The sequence below is a fragment of the Tachypleus tridentatus genome, chromosome 7, assembly GCF_004210375.1.
Source record: "Tachypleus tridentatus isolate NWPU-2018 chromosome 7, ASM421037v1, whole genome shotgun sequence".
Classification (NCBI taxonomy): domain Eukaryota; kingdom Metazoa; phylum Arthropoda; class Merostomata; order Xiphosura; family Limulidae; genus Tachypleus; species Tachypleus tridentatus.
Window position 1 is genome coordinate 87,196,882 of NC_134831.1, and position 16,083 is coordinate 87,212,964.

At 33.7% G+C, this 16,083-nt stretch overlaps 1 protein-coding gene and 1 long non-coding RNA gene across 15 annotated transcripts in view; one reads left to right on the top strand and one right to left on the bottom strand.

Annotated features, from left to right (window-relative positions):
• LOC143256124 (exocyst complex component 6-like) overlaps positions 1-16,083 on the top strand; it is a 415,504-nt gene that overhangs the window by 29,976 nt on the left and 369,445 nt on the right. The gene's annotated exons all lie outside the window — the stretch shown is intronic.
• LOC143256129 (uncharacterized) lies at positions 1,831-11,292 on the bottom strand. The gene is made up of 5 exons (XR_013031164.1): positions 11,202-11,292; positions 9,426-9,609; positions 8,036-8,133; positions 5,496-5,581; positions 1,831-2,454 (listed from the first exon to the last, which is right to left on the bottom strand). It is a non-coding gene; the product is annotated as an uncharacterized LOC143256129 (long non-coding RNA).

The window sequence follows — 16,083 nt, forward strand, 5'->3', positions numbered from 1 at the left end:
AAATAACTTAATGTCTAAGTCCATACACTTTGTTATGTAAACTTTTAATATTACTAGATTTTATTTTTTCTGTAATTGGTGTTCATTGGTAAGTCTTCATACCAGTTTCATAGGAATAACTCTCCAAGAATATAAGAACTGTATAATTTGTTACAGTCTCTAAAGAGGTTGTATGTAAGACCCTGAGCTTGGAACCTTGTTGTTTAACTCTTTTGCTATCAACTTATTATTATTATCTCATGTTGGTTGTCACATTATTTTTGCGTGTTAGTACTGTAAATAGGAGTGCATTACATAAAAAATTATATTTTCATTACAAATGAGCATATAAACATCACATTTTCCTTGTTTGTTTGGAACATACATAGTTGGGTAACCAATCGTTTTCAAACTTTTACATTTCTTCCAGTGTTTCCCACCGAGATCCTGTTCTGAAATGGTCGATGGTTTGGGTTCAGGCAGAGATTGGGACTGTACTTGGGGTGGAAATTCCTGAACTGTTTCCTCGGGCCCTTCCCCGTGATTTCACCGACCTTCCCCTTGTAGTGGAACAACGCCCCCTCGTGGTTTTAACTGTCTCTACTATCTTGGTTACTTTCAATTTTCTGTGTGCTTAATTTACTTTCTTCACCATTGTTTTCCGAGTCTTCTTCTGAGCTTTCATACTCAAAGCAGTCACTGCTTGAGTCTGAATCTTGCTGAGTTATTTACAAAACTTGAGCTGCAGTGAATGATGAACACCTACACGAAGCCATCTTGGAAACTTTGTTGACAACATTCTTCCCTTTTTCTGCATCCCGGAAACAATACTAATCACGTGATCAGATTCATGAATAAGTAAATATTCCAAGATAAACATCTAAGGCTTATTAAGTGGAAGCTATGCATTTGCCCTAAAGTGATGCTACCTAATGAATAAAAAAAAGACAATATAAAAATTTGACGATAGTCGCAAATGTCACAAAGTCGTAGGATCGACTGCAGTCGGACTTTGCAGTGAAAGAGTTAATGACTGAAGTTGGTTTTCTGATTTTCTATTGTTATATGTTTGAATAAACATAATACATGACAGTCTCTCAAACATATACATTAATCGATAATCCACAGGTAACACACCGTTTAACAAACAGAAATTTACATAAACCGCCAACCAACATAATACGGTAGCCACTGTTAATCTCGCTCAGAGATGTCACAACAAATACCTTACTGAAATCAAAGTTGTTAACTGTTAATGTAGTGGCTTCATATCAAATACCCTAATGAAATCAAAGTTGTTAACTGTTCATTTAGCGGTGTCATAACAAATACCCTAAAGAAGCCATAGTTACAACGGTAACACGTACAATGATGAAGAAAGATACTTAAGTTATGCAAGAATAACAAATATTGTATGAAAGCAGAATACTTCAGTTATATTATGCAAGATAATCAATTATGCAACTTAAACAAATACTAAAGCATTTTACGCTGAACAGTGTTTCAAAATTTCAGTTAGCATTGGACTTTTGATACTTGTTAGCACAATGTTATTAGCAATCCCATTATGTCTTACAGATACAATTTTCTTGGCTGTGGAAATTCATTACAATTACACCTCCATGTCAAACCTGTGTTATAGTTATTAGTAACAAGTATTCAGGTTCATTCATGAAGTAAGCAACAATTAAGTATAACATTAAACCAATCTTTAAGTACAGTTTTACCAAAACATTCTCTAATTGAAATTGATACTCAAGACTCTACAATTTGATCTTTAGCTATATTTAACTGTTGTGAAATGTATCTATTGTGTGATTGGAAAAAAAACAACTGAGTCAGGCTAGTACAGATACTTATGTACATTTCTGTATTTTTGAACTTTACACCATCACTGACATCATTGTTAGATATGACTGGACATGCACTGGACATCAGCAGCTGAACTTATCAGAAGAAAACAAATACGACTACACATTGAAGAAAATGTAGGTGAGGAAGTGGTAATTGTTACTTCTGTTGTGGTACTTCTCCCACCACCTGTGCTAAGGGATTGACTGCTTCTTTTGTAACACACCCACAGCTTAAAGAACAGGAGATACCTTGTGGTATTGTAATGGATTTGATTTGATTGAAACACAGGAAGAACGATTACTAGTAACTTGTAGTATAAGTTATTACATACTCGTGGAGAAAGTAAACTAAATATACATCCTTATGCATACATGAAGTCAGACAGATGCTTCAGATATTTTGTCACTTCTGGATTATGGTAACTAATTAAACACCCTTGAAACTGGTACAGATAGTCCTGAAGTACATTCCTATCTTGGTATCTTCTTGTGTCTGTTAACAAGTTTGAAAGATTATTAACAGATTCACTTTATTTATTTTCACCATGAAACTTCAGTTCTCTTCTTTAACTCTGTCAGAATTCGAAATATGTTCCAAAGTGATGCACTTGTTTCAAAGTTCCTGTAAAAATTAAATAAATTGAAAGACAAAGTAACTGAATAATTCTATATCCAGAGTCTAGCACATTACCCTAAAACAAAACAATCCCATCAAAGATAGGAATAATGAAATTACTGAGACTTTAAATAAAAAAACATAAACCATGAAGCTACGAAGCTGAATAGATAAAATGGTCCCAGAAATATCAGTTTTTGTTACAAGTTACTTTTTATTATGCTGAAAATATGTTCTGAAGCAATATGTTACTTGTAACCAGAAATTATGTTATGTAGCTACCAAATAATGCTTAATAACTAAACAACTACATATTATTTGAAATTTCATTCTGAATTAAGACTATAACTGACTTTATTAAAACCAGTATTTGAAAAACAGTCTTGTATTTGGGTATCACTTACTGCTAAGTTTAGTGCTGCTGTTATTTGTTGCCATGAGATTTTAGTCTTCTTTGACCAAAAATGCATCTACGAGATTATTTGTTTTGTACTTACAAAGAGTGTTAAACTTTAACTGTATCTTATGAGGGCTTATTACACTTGTATAATTCAAATGATCAAATAAAGGACTTAAAATGTTTTCCTTAACTTATGTAAGCAGGTACTAGTGTTACTATCAGAAAAGTTAACTGTGGCTAGTGTAAAAGAAATTGGAGTTGTGATGGGAAAGTAACATAATTTTCCTTTCCAGGATAAATTTATAAAGGCTACAAAAAAAAGTGGAACAAGTGCGTGAACGTGTAGACAATTCTTATACACTACTTTCAAGAAGGTTCACAAAAAAAGGTGGAACAAGTGCAAACAATTTTTACAATAAAACACTGTTTCATACAAGGAAATGAAATGTGTACCTATGTTTAACCAGTTCAAACATTTTTTGAAAGGAAGAAAATACTGATGAGTGAATTATTAAAAGTCAGTTATGTGGATGAACCATGTATTTTGAAAATGGAAAAACCAGGATTAAACAGCACATTCTCTTTAAACTAAAAGCAACTGGAAACAGAGTTTATTAAATGTTTTGATTTTTAAAATATTCAAGAGAATAGTGTACAAGGGAAAAATTCAAAGAATTCAAGTCTACCGATATATTACGATAACCTCCCAACTACTCCTGAAGAGAATGATGCATCTAGAAAATTTTGTTTTCTTCATAACAAGAGTAACTTCAACAAGAAAATGAAGACAAAGAACCTGCCCCCCACTAGTACAGAGGTAAGTCTACGGATTTACAATGCTAAATTAAGGATTCGATTCGTCTTGTTTGGCTCAGCAGATAGCTCAATGTGGCTTTGCCAAAAGAAAACACACATACACAAAGAACCTTCCAATAGTAAGTTGAATGAAATCTGTGTCAAGAATTTTACAGGAGGAAGAATGTAAAGCTGTACACAAAGTAATTCTATTTTATTATTGGTAAGTCATCTAATTATTTGATTCAAAGAGGTCTGGGAACTAGAAGGTTATAGAATAAGGATGTAAAGTTGTTTTTTACCAAAACACAGTTTTACTTATCCATAGAAAACAAAACAAAAACAACAACAATAAAAAAAACATGTAATTCACCACCTAATGTCAATAATAATAAACTTAGAGAATGTGATGAAATGTGGTATTTTACCAGTTTTCTATTGAGTAACTGGCAGAATAACAGGAGGTTCACCAGGAAATGTACTGTAGAGCAAAGTTCTAAATTCTCTGACCTTGACTGAAGTTGAAGCAAAGAGAGAGATTGGTTTCAAGTAAAATCTTTATCTCAAACATTCATTAAACAGTCAAAGACAATAACAAGTGTATCACTTAGGTGCCTTTACTGGAAAGCTTAAATATCAATTATATTTGTAGCAAAATATAATCATATCTGTGATCATTACTGATGGTACAGACTAAAAAAAACAACAACAATTGCCTTTCTTTTTAGGGTTAACATTACTGTATAAAAGTACAACATGAATACCAATACAAAGGAACACCTTTATACATAAACTATATTAATAAATATAATCAAACATCAAGCACACCCTCTACATTCCTACACTCAATTACACAACCCCCTTCAAACATGTGGTCATCTGTCGGTCAGTTACCTCTTTCTTTCTTTATGAACCTGACAGAGACAGAAGAAGGTCAAAACGTTGTTTGCCCCTCTACATAAAAATTTTCTCAACCCATACCAGCCGTTTTTAAATATATAAAAATACATCATGTTTTACTTGAAAGGAATTTTTCCTAAAAACAACCAAGCTGATTGTTGTCTTAAATTAAAACTACACAAATAACATATTGAAAAAAGTTTTAAAAATGTATATTAAACAAGGATGTAGGAAATGTTTCAACACCCAGACAAACAGTAAGTTTTAGCGTTATTAACTGAAGACAGGGCCCAACATGGCCAGGTGGGTTAAGGCGTTCGACTTGTAACCTGAGGGTCGCAGGTTTGAATCCCAGTTGCACCAAATATGCTCACCCTCTCAGCTATGGGAGCAGTATAAAGTGATGGTCAATCCCACTATTCTTCGGTAAAAGAGTAGCCCAATAGTTTGCAGTGGGTGGTGATGACTAGCTGCCTTCCCTCTAGTCTTATACTGCTAAATTAGGGACGGCTAGCACAGGTAGTCCATGAGTAGCTTTGTGCGAAATTCAAAACAGACAAATTGAAGACAGAACAGAATGACAGAAAGTTGCAGGCCTGTTACCTTAAGTATAAATATGTAAGTTTCAATACTTCATAAAAAAAAAAGACAAAAATGATCTTGAATGTCATTTTCATTATCTTAATGATTTTCACGAGTTCAGTATTTATTAACAAAAGAAGTTGCATTGTTTTATCTTAAGAATATGACACTTAGAAAATCTACAGAAATATTCTGTTACTTCATGCACTTGACTACTGTTAATGTAAATTATTAAAGCTTATTTACTTTCAGTGAAGTTTCCTTGCTGTTATGTTTTTAGATCTGTAGAAAACAAATGTGGTATGTATAAGTTAACAACAGTAAAGAGGACAACACAAGGAGTACCAAATAACAACAAATGCTGACTTACAATATCTGTTAGAAAGGTCATCTCTTACTATGTACTGATCTATGAGACTGGAACTTCTTTCTAACATCTGTAGCTTTGTCAATATTCTGTAAACAGATCAAAATCTTATGTTATCTAGATTCTAATCTCTTAATGCAAAGGACCTGTCATTAAACGTAACAATACAGAAATACCTAAATTATAAAAACAATAAACAAAGTCCCTTCCTTGTGGACATGACATGGAGAAAAAGCTACACAAGAGAAATAAAGTAATTTATTTGACAAAAATTTGATGATAAATCCACTAACTTCTTTATAAAGTACTTGTGTTGATATAAATTTGATTATAAATCCATTAACTTCTTTATAAAGTACTTATGTATTGATAGAAACTTGATTATAAATCCACTAACTTCTTTATAAAGTACTTGTGTTGATATAAATTTGATTATAAATCCATTAACTTCTTTATAGAGTAGTTATGTTGATATAAACTTGATGATAATTCCACTAACTTATTTATAAAGTATCTGTATTGATATGAACTTGATTATAAATCCATTAACTTCTTTATAAAGTACCTGTGTTGGTAAATTCTTGATAAATCCATTAACTTGTTTATAAAGTACTTGTGTTGGTAAAATCTTGATAAATCTCTTAACTTTATCTACTATCCTGAAGTCTACAGGTAAAATGTCCATCTGAGCAGTCACTAGAAGAAGCTGATGGGTATGGTTAGCAAACTTAAGTTTGGAAGGAGCTAAAGAAGCCAATAATCCATATAATGGCTCAATCACAACTCCAAAGCATGAAGATAGTGAATAAAAGTTCTGACCTCCTGACAAAAAACATAAGGGGCAGAAGCAAGCTTGAAGAGAAGGGAACAAAACACCATGTGATGGACGAACTGAAGATACTGATGAGACCATGGGGATATAGGGATGTGGAGATAAACACTAGTGACATCAATACCTGTCATTCATAAGCCCAGAGAAAATGCCCACTGTCAGGTAAGAAACAGTAAAATTGGACAGTTGAACAAAGTAACTGAGGAAAGACGAATTGATGATAGGCTTCCAGTCCTGGTTTTCTTAAGAACAACAAAGAGTCTTGAATAAAACTAGGTGAAAGATATATAACAGATTCAATGTCCTGCTGAGATAATAGTTTCTGAACCACCTCCAACAGACACTGGCTGGTCATGAGATTCCAATATGGAGGAAAGAAAATGGGTATAGGAGACACTGGAGGAAGGAAAAAAATGGGATTATGAATCCTTCCAATAAAAGTTGAAGACCTTAATGTTCCATGTTGAAAGGATGCCAGTAATGAAGAAAATTGGTAAGCCAAGCTCTCACCAGATTAGAATCCACCAGGTGATGTGATGTGCATTGTCAATGAATACGATGAGATGAGGACCTCAAGGAGAAGGAACAAGTAAGAGTTGGGAAAAGAGGGAGGAGAAATGGTAATAGGTGCTGTACTGGGCTCTGACTGAGACATAACAGACTGTTGTTGTACTGCTGCAGTTCATGATTCAAAAAGACTCAGAGATTGTGTCCAGTATGTATTACCACAGAAGTGGGCCATATGTAAACACCTAAGATAAGATGATGGTAAACATGTATGAGTTAAGGTTGCATCACAGTCTAGACGGTCCCAACAACAGAGAAACCACGTATGCACAGCCAGAGCCAAAGACAAGAAATAAGCCAACATAGAATAAAGAAGGGACAGGATATCCCCCAAAATCCCTCAGGGTTTTGATGAAAAGCTTAAGAGAGGATATGGGTGGTTGAGAGATAATGTAAAAATGTTGTGAAGGTAGAACAAAGGCAGGAAAGTTGGGCATGTGTAAATTAATAAAACAATCTGTACTGAATTGTGAAACATACTGAAACAAATGTTCTTTGTAAAGAACAAATTTTATTTCATACAAAGTACAAACAATTAACAAATATATCAGAATATACACTATAAATTAGGTGTATATCATCTCTGTAATTCATTAACTAAATAATATTACAAATGGAAGCATGATTAAAAACTGGCTGATAGCATAGTAAGCAATACTGTTAAGATTAAAAGAATCAAATTTTGATGTACTGTACCACTTGAAAAAGCAGTAAGAAAACTAGGTTTAAAACAAGTTGTTCCTATGACAACACAGTTGAATAAGAATATGGACATCTAATTTATAAAAAAAAATATGGCAGTAATGCAACATGTTTTCCTGTGTGTTGTGTATGTTTTTTAAGTATAACAAGATCATATGGGCTTTTATAGAAATATTTCTTTGCACAATATTTTAACATTATATCTCTGTCTGCTTAATACATGCATACTTTACATAATAATTTCTGTTGTTTAAATGGGTTTATGCTGTATTTATGTGTGTGTGTATATGTTTATATTCTCTCTGAATTCTACACGCTATATGTTACTGTAGTCACTATATGCTACTGTCTTATTAGTAAAGAAAACAAACATTAATGGACTAAAAGTCTACAATAACAAACAGATGTTCTGATACATGAACATAGCAATAAGGGTGTTTACCTCTTCTGGTTTAAACCACTGAGATAACAAAACAATAAATGTTCCGCTACAAGAAGTAGAGCAAAAAAAGTCCTCCAACTGCACCAATTTGTCGATACCTGTGGAAGAGGGAAGAAATAATAGTTTTATACCAATGTAAACTTAACGTCAGATAACAATAAAATAGAATCACTTTTTTCTATGATATAAAACCTTATAGGCTAATACTAGTAAAATTGGTCCTTAACTTGTGTAAATATACATTACTTGGTGTGTTTTGATACAAAATAGTTGAAATCAACTTAATTATAAAACAACAACATTTAACCTACATAGTAAACTAATAAATACATTTCATACCATTATAACCAACAATATCTTTTTCAGTATCATAATAATTTTGGAAACTATCCAAATAACAAGACATGGGATTCTTATTCCCTTTATTTTTATACTGGAACATGAGTTGCTTCTAACTGTTTACTATCCAACTGGTACATGAGTTGCTTGTAACTGTTTACTATCCAACTGGTACATGATTTGCTTGTAACTGTTTACTATCCAACTGGTACATGAGTTGCTTTTAACTGTTTACTATTCAACTGGAACATGAACTAACTGTTTACTATTCAACTGGAACATGAGCTGTTTGGGTAACTGTTAACTATTCAACTGGAACACGAGATGTTTCTGTAACTGTTTACTATTCAACTGGTACTATGGTTGTCATTACTTACTATTCAACTGGTACATGACTTGTCATTACTTACTATTCAACTGGTAGAGCTGCTTGTTATTATTAGTATTCAACTGGTACGTGAGTTGCTTGTCACTTATTTCAACTGGTACATGAGCTGCTCGTTATTATTAGTATTCAACTGGTGCATGAACTGCTCGTTATTATTTACTATTCAACTGGTACATGAACTGTTTGTAACTCTCTATTTATTTAATCATAAGATGAGAAAATATGAATAGAATGTGCTCTGATGAATCACTTATTTCACACCTCTTCAACAATAATGACTGACTAGTGACAAAACAGAAGGTGTTAGGACTTTACTTTTAAAGGAACCAATACCTAAAATTGTGCACAGTCGAATACAGTATGAAACTTACAATTTATTTACTTGGTAGTTTTCCAATAGCCATAACCAGTACTGTAGTAATGTTCAGTATGATAAATATGGGAAGGTATTTTTATTCAAATAGTATCACATTGCTTTGTACAAATAACAATAGTGTAAGCACAGAGGAAGGTGATTGTATAATGCTAAAGGTACTGAAAAATGTTCAGTATAATTCATAAAAAGTATTTGACATGTTTATTTATTATATTTTCAAGCTGGATAAGTCTTAGCTGCAATCTCTAGAAATATGAAGAACAGTTTCTATAAGAAGGAGCATGTACCAGCTAAGTTTAGTACCAAGACTGTGCACAGGGTATTGTATGATTTTGTTGTACACTACTTCAGTACGAGATGCAATATCCTTCCACTGGTATGCTTCTTTACTTTTCTGATGAGCGACCCATGGAGGTACAACTTTTCCAACTTTTCGATCATGTATAGCTTGGTTAAGACCTGCCACGTTACCTAATTTACAGAAAACAAATTTTAAAGTTAAGATACTCAACTAGGCTACAACAATCTCTAGTTCAGATGTAACTTTAGGCTTAGTTGTACAAAACAACACTGATGTGAAATATACAATGTTTTCTTTTAATAATATAAAACTGATTTCTTTTACAGCTTGCTCTATCCTCTCAAACTTTATTTGGAGTATTATGTTACAGTGCGAAAGGGTGAAAAGTTTTTGTTGAAAAAAATGAATTTTTGTATTGCTGTTAGGCCTTCGTATTAAGCCTTGTTTCCACTAGTTCATATTAGCTTAAGTGACTGCTTGAATTGGTAAAGAAAATTGCTAAAAAAATATTTAAAAAACAGTGAATATAAACAGGATTTAAAATTATTACATGTATCAAATGAAACTTTTAGGTTTAAAATCTTCAAAAAATTGGTTTGTTTAAAACTTGAGTTATTTTTATTGTATTCCAGTGATAGAAAACTGTGAAGCTGTGTATATTAATTTTGAAATTAAGGACAACAATATAGTTTTGTAAAATAGTATAGGAAAATTTTAAGACAGTGTAAGAGGACAAAAAACAGAAAATAAAATGTATCACAACAAATATTTTCCATATTTCAAAGCTATAAGTTCATATAAATATCACATACACAAAACATTTTCTTCGCAGATGCTACCTGTGGAAAGAAATTCTGCAGTTTCAAACCACTTCATCCAATGGCTTTCTTTTTTAAACAATTCAATGTAACAAACCACACAATGGTTGCACAGGTTTGATGTACCTGGGTATTACATAGTTAAATATAACTTTGAGGTAATCTAGCAATCTGTATTTCAGTTTGGCCTAATAAGATGTGTAGAACCAAATGTTTTTACAATGTAAGTTCACTAATGTTGGCCACTCTCATTTTTGATTTTCAAAAATATGTATAGATACAGATGTACTCATCAAGTATTTTCCAATATGTATAGATACAGATGTACTAGTCAAGTATTTTCCAATATGTATAGATACAGATGTACGAGTAAAGTATTTTCCAAACTTTTGTCATCACTCTTTATGCACGAAACATGATTTCACGTGCCACCATTTTTTTAGATAAGGGAAAGTTATGTGATTAGATATAATTCGCAGATACATATTAAAACATTATATGTATTGTAGTAATTAATTATTATTTTCATTAATAAAAAAATATCTAAACACTTAACTATGCATTATTGTGCCCCATCACAGTTAATTTATGCCTCCCTGAGATGAGGGTGGAGTGCCCACGCTACGGGAAATATTGTACTAGCTGATATGGATGCTATGAAAATGAAACAGACAGTATAGTTTGTTCACCACATGTTTAGTTTTTATGACTCTTTAGTGCTGCAGGGCAAAATAAGTAATGGATTTCATGGAAAGTTAGTTTATCTTGCATCCTTTATTTACAGAAATGTTAAGGTGTTTTTGGGCACCTATTCTAAACCACCAAACACTCATGTTAACCTTTCATACTTACTCTGTTTTCTAGAGGTTTACGATCATTTTGTATTATCTGATTTACTTCCGAATACAAATGCTAATTATGAGTGAGAAAAAACAATTACTTACTAGCTACACTAGGTTCTGTCAACCACACCAGGTCTGGTGGTAAAACCTCAGGTTCTCCCCACTTTAGTACTTACAACCTACAACCTGCAAACTAGATAATAATCAGTGATGTCGAGAAACCCACTTGTTGAGAAATTTATATGCAAAAACGGCTCGTTTGGGTTGAGAAAATATTTTACATAGAAGAGCGAACAACGTTCGCATATATCGTTTCTTTTGCATATAAAAAACTTTGTTTGGTTTCAGTTTTAAGTGTAAAAAGGTTTTTGTTATAGTTTTAAGGGTAAAATATGTTTGGTATTAAGTGTAAAACGTTGTTTGGTTTTAGTTTCTGGTGTAAAACGTTGGTTTGTTATAGTTTTAAGGGTAAAAAGTTGTTTGGTTGTAGTTTTACGTGTAAAAAGGTGTTTGGTTTTAGTTTTAAGTGTAAAACGTTGTTTGGTTTTAGTTTTAAGTGTATAAAGGTGTTTGGTTTTAGTTTTATGGGTAAAAAATTTTGGTGAGCAGACACAGATAGTCCGTTTTGAAGTTACACAACCCCTTCAAACATGTGGTCAGCTTCCGGTCAGTTATCTCTTTCTTTGTGAACCTGACGATGACCAAAGAAGGTCGAAACGTTGTTCGCTCTTCTATATAAAATATTTTCTCAACCAGGCTATTAGCCCACATATAGAATCTAAACTTGTTTTCAAGCATTGTAAGTCCGCAGACATACCACCGTGCTACTGGGAAGACTGGTTTCCTCAATGAACAAGTCTAGTATGATAAACTATGCCACAAGAAGCAACCAAAACGCTTGTGAATTTTGTTACAAACAAATTGATGTCAAAGAATCATTTTACATGTACTGGAGTGTATTGCATGATAACAGTGGAGTCATAAATTAATTATAAAACACGAAGTACAAGTTCATGACAGGAATAAGAAACTTTCTTCCACTTTCACCAGTATACTTAACTAAATGTTTTCAAACGAAAGTTACTGGCTCATATCAACTTACTTTAGTTGAAAAGAAAATCTCTATAAGGTCCGGCATGGCCAGGTGGGTTAAGGCGTTCGACTCGTAAACCACGGGTTCGAATCCCCGTCGCACCAAATATACTAACCCTTACAGCCGTGTGGGCGTTATAAAGTGACAGTCAATCCCGCTATTCGTTGGTAAAAGAGTAACCCAAGAGTTGGTGATGGATGGTGATGGCTAGCTGCCTTCCCTCTACTCTTACACTGCAGAATTACGGACGGCTAGCGCAGGTAGACCTCGAATAGCTTTGCGCAAAATTTATAAACAAACAAAACTTCTACGTCCTTCAATTCACGTTTTGTTGAAACAAATAAGTGGAAGAAAATGAGAAAAAAATTAAAAATACAAAATACAAGAGTTGGTGATGGATGGTGATGGCTAGCTGCCTTCCCTCTACTCTTACACTGCAGAATTACGGACGGCTAGCGCAGGTAGACCTCGAATAGCTTTGCGCAAAATTTATAAACAAACAAAACTTCTACGTCCTTCAATTCACGTTTTGTTGAAACAAATAAGTGGAAGAAAATGAGAAAAAAAATTAAAAATACAAAATCCCATGTATGGTATTATACCCAGACGTATTATATGACACTAGGGGAGTTACTTAACATTAAGAAAATCATTTGTTTTAAACATTTATGCCAGGCCAGACCATGAGATTAATAAACCTGATAACAAACCTCACTCGTGTATCACCTGTTGTGGTGGACACAGAAGACCAGATTTCCTACCCTTGTGATAACGTTTGTCCATAGTTCTTGTCTATTCGACAGTCTCTCTCGCACCTTCTAAGCCTGATATATATACACCTACCCCACAGAAGAGCTTCGTGATGTGTTTACTGGCGCCGCCTACCTGCAGCTGAGGGAATTCGTTCCAAATCTGTATTCTCAACAACACGATTGTTTAAAATAGTTTCTATATAATGGTGCTTATGGACATTTTTGCTTGTATATTGTTGCTGTATTTTTGAAAATATGAGAGTCAAAATTCTTATTTAAAAACATGAAAAGCTACTGAGAACTAAATGTTATTCGCTCCATGGGGAATCGAATTTTGGAACGTAGTGTTGTAAGTCCGGACACTTACTGCCAATTCACCGCAGTGATCATAGAAAGAACATCTATGGTACTTAAATAAGGTACCTGTGCAGTTATGATTCTGACCAAAAAGATGGTTTAAGGTTTCTAATATCAAACAGTTTCTCTTTCTGACGGAACAATTTTAAACCGATTTCTCTGACATTTCAACTGCTTTTAATCGTTGTTCGATATTTAAAGACACGTATGAACAAACCTACAGAGGGTCAAACACATTATACTAAAACGAGTTTCACACCTCAGAGTTAAACTTTAGAAATTATATCACAAACAATTCTAGTTCAGTCCCTAAAGGGGCACTTGGCATATTGTCCATTGTGATGATTCACTCTAACTACAACTAGGCTCCAAGACCTTTATTGTGAGGTGCATATCAACAATACAATAAAAAATACTTTGGCGTGGAGGTCGCACCAACTAAAACGAGAAATCTATAACCCAGAAATTCATGTTAACACGATAATATATTATAGTGGTATTATTATTGTTACTATTGTAGGACTTTCTTTGATCTACGTGTTTTTAGAACATCAGGAATATATATGTATATTTGTGTTTACAATTAATGTTATACATAGTCTATTTTAAATCACTTTGCACGAAATTTCGTTTTGGATGAAATACTGTCTGCTGTGTCTACTGTGGGGATTAGGATTCCGATTTTAGCGTTGTAGTACAAAATCTTACCGCTATTCTACCAGCACAAATAGTGTGCTGCATGTTGTGCTTGTTAACAAAATACTCGAAGAAACATTTGTATAATTTATATTATTAAGAATTTTCCTTGTTCTCTTTACTTAAATTTAACGTTTAGGTTTAAGAATGATTTTATAGTGAAGTTAGTTCATAGCGTTGACACTAGCGCATGTCTTTTTATATTACCCCAAATACAAAAGTTCCAATCTAGTCAAACTGTGCGCAGCCTGGTGGTTAGCGTGCTAGACTAAGAATTGAATAGGATAATATCGTAGATATGATTTCCATAAACACGCTCTACACTTTCGGCTGCTTTATATATTACACCATTGGATTTAAACCTGGTTGCTTCACGCACGCGCGAATAGTGTCATCCGGGTCGAAAAATTTCAGTTTGCAACCATTGAATACATTACCACTTGACTGAACTAAACGATTTTTTAAAGGAATGATATTCCAAATGCTCTTTAATGTTACTCAAAGGTAAAATTTAGAAATATACCGCGTGCGTGGACTTAGAATCAAGCAGAGGTATAATTTTGGTGGCTATGAAATATTAAATACAAAATAACCAAAGAACTGTGTTAAATTCACAAGTGTTAAATCAAAATCATGCACTAAATTTTTTTTTGCTACATAGTTATCAGTAGATAACACATAATTTATCTGCTTTTTTTATTTATTGAAAATGTTTGTGCAACACTACATAAGGGTTCATATAGTCGTTCTCTATATTGGACTGAGAGACTAAAGGGAAATTAGCTAACCAACAGCACCCACTGCTAACTCCTGGGCCACTCTTGTCTGTCCGATAATCGAGATTTGACCGTCACTGTCTTTGAAATGTATCCTTACGCTATAGAAGTACTATTTTCTATACTCCACCTGGAAAGCATTGTTCACGTTCGTTTTTGTGTTCGTTTTGAATTTCGCGCAAAGCTACTCGGGGGCTATCTGCGCTCGCCGTCCCTAATTTTGCAGTGTAATACTAGAGGAAAGGCAGCTAGTCATCACCACCCACCGACAACTCTTGGGCTAGTCTTTTACCAACGAATAGTGTGATTGACCGTAACATTATAACGCCCCCACGGCTGAAACGGCGAGCATGTTTGGTGCGACTGGGATTCAAATCCGCGACCCTCGGATTACGGGTCGAACGCCTTAACACACTTGGCCATGCCGGGCTAACATTGCTTACTCTGTTTAAATGTTTTAGAAAAAAAAATCCTTTCTTTGTCGGGAGAGAAATGAAAACGATATTATAATCACATAACCCTCGGAAGGTTTTTCGTGATGCATATGAATATTTGTGAAAAATTAAAATAACTTGAACATATTTATTTGTTTAATTACCTGAATCTGACTGATACTTATTGATTTGAGTGTTTGTTGTTACACAATGGGATCTCTGTACGATGCCCATCACGTGTATCGAAATTTGATTTTGAGCGTTATTAATACACATTTATCACAAAATGTTTTTTTATTCCGTATGTTAATTATCAATAACTTCCGATCAGAAGTTTGCGTCCTCTGGTGGGACAGAAGTAAGTCTGCGGAATTAAAAGGGAAGTTCGATAGACCAATGTGGCTTTGATGGGAGACACACCTACCGACGTTTGTGTGGCGCCATCTGTTTTAATTTCTTTGTACTTTTCGATAGAATATGCATAATATACTGATGCATGCACTGATTTATGGAGTATGCTAAACTTGATAAGATTTTAAAGTGACGCATTAGGATGAAATATAGGGAAATGCTTTAGAAAGGTCAGTTTAGTTGTTGCTTTACTGATCTAAAACTTTACTTCACTCTGTGAGTGCTTTTGTTGAAATAAGAAACGAAAGACGAAAACGAACCATTTGAAACAGAAAAATCTAACTTTCATTCAGATGAGAGATAATAAAATGCTAACGTTTGCTCTTGGAATGGGTGAGGAAGTCGTGTTCTTTCCTTATGTTTACCCTGCCGAGACGGTCGGTACTCGATCAACAAACGAAACGGTGAGAAATGGAACTCGTCAAAAGATAAAGAAACCAACTGTAAATGTTTCCTGACATTTAT